Here is a 4858-nt window from a genome sequence, read left to right as displayed (position 1 = left end):
CGGTTGCATCATATACAACTCTTCTTCCAGAAATCCATTCAGGAATGCAGTTTTGACATCCATTTGCCAAATTTCATAATCATAAAATGCGGCAATTGCTAACATGATTCGGAGAGACTTAAGCATTGCTACAGGTGAGAAAGTCTCATCGTAGTCAATCCCTTGAACTTGTCGAAAACCTTTTGCAACAAGTCGAGCTTTATAGACAGTAACATTACCGTCAGCGTCAGTCTTCTTCTTGAAGATCCATTTATTCTCAATGGCTTGCCGATCATCGGGCAAGTCAACCAAAGTCCACAGTTTGTTCTCATACATGGATCCCATCTCAGATTTCATGGCCTCAAGCCATTTTGCGGAAACTGGGCTCACCATCGCTTCTTCATAGTTCGTAGGTTCGTCATGGTCCAGTAACATAACCTCCAGAACAGGATTACCGTACCACTCTGGTGCAGATCTCACTCTGGTTGACCTACGAGGTTCAGTAACAACTTGATCTGAAGTTTCATGATCATCATCATTAACTTCCTCACTAATTGGTGTAGGTGTCACAGGAACTGGTTTCTGTGATGAACTACTTTCCAATAAGGGAGCAGGTACAGTTACCTCATCAAGTTCTACTTTCCTCCCACTCACTTCTTTCGAGAGAAACCCCTTCTCTAGAAAGATTCTAAATTTAGCAACAAAAGTCTTGCCTTTGGATTTGTGATAGAAGGTGTACCCAACAGTCTCTTTTGGGTATCCTATGAAGACACATTTCTCCGATTTGGGTTCGAGCTTATCAGGTTGAAGCTTTTTCACATAAGCATCGTAGCCCCAAACTTTAAGAAACGACAACTTTGGTTTCTTGCCAAAGCACAGTTCATAAGGCGTCGTCTCAACGGATTTCGATGGTGTCCTATTTAACGTGAATGCAGCCGTCTCTAAAGCATAACCCCAAAACGATAGCGGTAAATCAGTAAGAGACATCATAGATCGCACCATATCTAGTAAAGTACGATTACGACGTCCGGACACACCATTACGCTGTGGTGTTCCGGGTGGCGTGAGTTGCGAAACTATTCCGCATTGTTTCAAATGAAGACCAAACTCGTAACTCAAATATTCTCCTCCACGATCTGATCGTAGAAACTTTATTTTCTTGTTACGGTGTTTCTCAACTTCACTCTGAAATTCTTTGAACTTTTCAAATGTTTCAGACTTATGTTTCATTAAGTAGATATACCCATATCTGCTCAAATCATCTATGAAGGTGAGAAAATAATGATATCCGCCGCGAGCCTCAACATTCATCGGACCACATACATCTGTATGTATGATTTCCAACAAATCTGTTGCTCGCTCCATAGTTCCGGAGAACGGCGTTTTAGTCATCTTGCCCATGAGGCACGGTTCGCAAGTACCAAGTGATTCACAATCAAGTGGTTCCAAAAGTCCATCGGTATGGAGTTTCTTCATGCGCTTTACACCGATATGACCTAAACGGCAGTGCCACAAATAAGTTGCACTATCATTATTAACTCTGCATCTTTTGGCTTCAATATTATGAATATGTGTATCACTACTATCGAGATTCAAGAAAAATAGACCACTCTTCAAGGGTGCATGACCATAAAAGATATTACTCATATAAATAGAAAAACCATTATTCTCTGATTTAAATGAATAATCGTCTCGCATCAAACAAGATCCAGATATAATGTTCATGCTTAACGCTGGCACCAAATAACAATTATTTAGGTCTAAAACTAATCCCGAAGGTAGATGTAGAGGTAGCATGCCGACCGCGATCACATCGACTTTGGAACCATTTCCCACGCGCATCGTCACCTCGTCCTTAGACAATCTTCGCTTAATCCGTAGTTCCTGTTTCGAGTTGCAAATATTAGCAACAGAACCAGTATCAAATACCCAGGTGCTACTTGCTACCTCTTGAGCACTGCGTTGGTTTTCCCTTGAAGAGGAAAGGGTGATGCAGCAAAGTAGCGTAAGTATTTCCCTCAGTTTTTGAGAACCAAGGTATCAATCCAGCAGGAGGCTACACACGAGTCCCTCGCACCTACACAAACAAATAAATCCTCGCAACCAACGCGATAAGGGGTTGTCAATCCCTACACGGTCACTTACGAGAGTGAGATCTGATAGATATGAAAAGATAATATTTTTGGTATTTTTGTGATAAAGATGCAAAGTAAAATAAAAGGCAACGGAAATAGCTAAGTGTTGGAAGATTAATACGATGGAAAATAGACCCGGGGGCCATAGGTTTCACTAGTGGCTTCTCTCGAGAGCATAAGTATTTACGGTGGGTGGACAAATTACTGTTGAGCAATTGACAGAATTGAGCATAGTTATGAGAATATCTAGGCATGATCATGTATATAGGCATCACGTCCGAGACAAGTAGACCGACTCCTGCCTGCATCTACTACTATTACTCCACACATCGACCACTATCCAGCATGCATCTAGAGTATTAAGTTCATAAGAACAGAGTAAGGCTTTAAGCAAGATGACATGATGTAGAGGGATAAACTCATGCAATATGATATAAACCCCATCTTGTTATCCTCGATGGCAACAATACAATACGTGCCTTGCTGCCCCTACTGTCACTGGGAAAGGACACCACAAGATTGAACCCAAAGCTAAGCACTTCTCCCATTGCAAGAAAGATCAATCTAGTAGGCCAAACCAAACTGATAATTCGAAGAGACTTGCAAAGATAACCAATCATACATAAAAGAATTCAGAAGATTCAAATATTGTTCACAGATAAACTTGATCATAAACCCACAATTCATCGGTCTCAACAAACACACCGCAAAAGAAGATTACATCGAATAGATCTCCACAAGAGAGGGGGAGAACATTGTATTGAGATCCAAAAAGAGAGAGGAAGCCATCTAGCTAATAACTATGGACCCGAAGGTCTGAGGTAAACTACTCACACTTCATCGGAGAGGCTATGGTGTTGATGTAGAAGCCCTCCGTGATCGATGCCTCCTCTGGCGAAGCTCCAGAATAGGCCCCAAGATGGGATCTCACGGTACAGAAGGTTGCGGCGGTGGAATTAGGTTTTTGGCTCCGTATCTGGTAGTTTGGGGTTACGTAGGTATATATAGGAGGAAGGAGTACGTCGGTGGAGCAACGTGGGGCCCACGAGGGTGGAGGGCGCGCCCAGGGGGGTAGGCGCGCCCCCTACCTCGTGGCTTCCTGGTAGCTTTCTTGACGTAGGGTCCAAGTCCTCTGGATCACGTTTGTTCCGAAAATCACGTTCCCGAAGGTTTCATTCCGTTTGGACTCCGTTTGATATTCTTTTTCTGCGAAACTCTGAAATAGGCAAAAAACAACAATTCTGGGCTGGGCCTCCGGTTAATAGGTTAGTCCCAAAAATAATATAAAAGTGTATAATAAAGCCCAATAATGTCCAAAACAGAAGATAATATAGCATGGAGCAATCAAAAATTATAGATACGTTGGAGACGTATCACTACTTCGAGCATTAGTAAGGTACACATCAATAACATGTATATCACATATACCTTTGTTCACCTTGCCATTCTTCTTATCCGCCAAATACTTGGGGCAGTTCCGCTTCCAGTGACTAGTCTGTTTGCAGTAGAAGCACTCAGTCTCAGGCTTAGGTCCAGACTTGGGTTTCTTCTCCTGAGCAGCAACTTGATTTCTACCTCCGCAGCCTTTAGCATTGCGAAGAGCTCGAGAATCTTCTTATCCATCCCTTGCATGTTATAGTTCATTATGAAGCTCTTGTAGCTTGGTGGCAGTGATTGAAGAATTCTGTCAATGACGCTATCATCCGGAAGATTAACTCCCAGTTGAATCAAGTGATTGTTATACCCAGACATTTTGAGTATATGCTCACTGACAGAACTATTCTCCTCCATCTTACAGCTGTAGAACTTATTGGAGACTTCATATCTCTCAATCCGGGCATTTACTTGAAATATTAACTTCAACTCCTGGAACATCTCATATGCTCCATGACGTTCAAAACATCGTTGAAGTCCCGGTTCTAAGCCGTAAAGCATGGCACACTGAACTATCGAGTAGTCATCAGCTTTGCTCTGCCAGACATTCATAACATCTGGTGTTGCTCCTGCAGCAGGTCTGGCACCTAGCGGTGCTTCCAGGACGTCATTCTTCTGTGCAGCAATGAAGATAATCCTCAAGTTACGGACCCAGTCCATGTAATTGCTACTATCATCTTTCAACTTTGCTTTCTCAAGGAACGCATTAAAATTAAACGGAACAACAGCACGGGCCATCTATCTACAATCAACATAGACAAGCAAAATACTATCAGGTACTAAGTTCATGATAAATTTAAGTTCAATTAATCATATTACTTAAGAACTCCCACTTAGATAGACATCCCTCTAATCCTCTAAGTGATCACGTGATCCAAATCAACTAAACCATCTCCGATCATCACGTGAGATGGAGTAGTTTCAATGGTGAACATCACTATGTTGATCATATCTACTATATGATTCACGCTCGACCTTTCGGTCTCCGTGTTCCGAGGCCATATCTGTTATATGCTAGGCTCGTCAAGTTTAACCTGAGTATTCCGCGTGTGCAACTGTTTTGCACCCGTTGTATTTGAACGTAGATCACACCCGATCATCACGTGGTGTCTCGACACGAAGAACTTTCGCAACGGTGCATACTCAGGGAGAACACTTATACCTTGATAATTTAGTGAGAGATCATCTTATAATGCTACCGTCAATCAAAGCAAGATAAGATGCATAAAAGATAAACATCACATGCAATCAATATAAGTGATATGATATGGCCATCATCATCTTGTGCTTGTGATCTCCATCTCTGAAGC

The sequence above is a fragment of the Triticum aestivum genome, chromosome 1D (assembly GCF_018294505.1).
Source record: "Triticum aestivum cultivar Chinese Spring chromosome 1D, IWGSC CS RefSeq v2.1, whole genome shotgun sequence".
Taxonomy (NCBI): Eukaryota; Viridiplantae; Streptophyta; class Magnoliopsida; order Poales; family Poaceae; genus Triticum; species Triticum aestivum.
The sequence above is the reverse complement of the archived record's forward strand: the minus strand, read 5'-3'. Positions refer to the sequence as shown.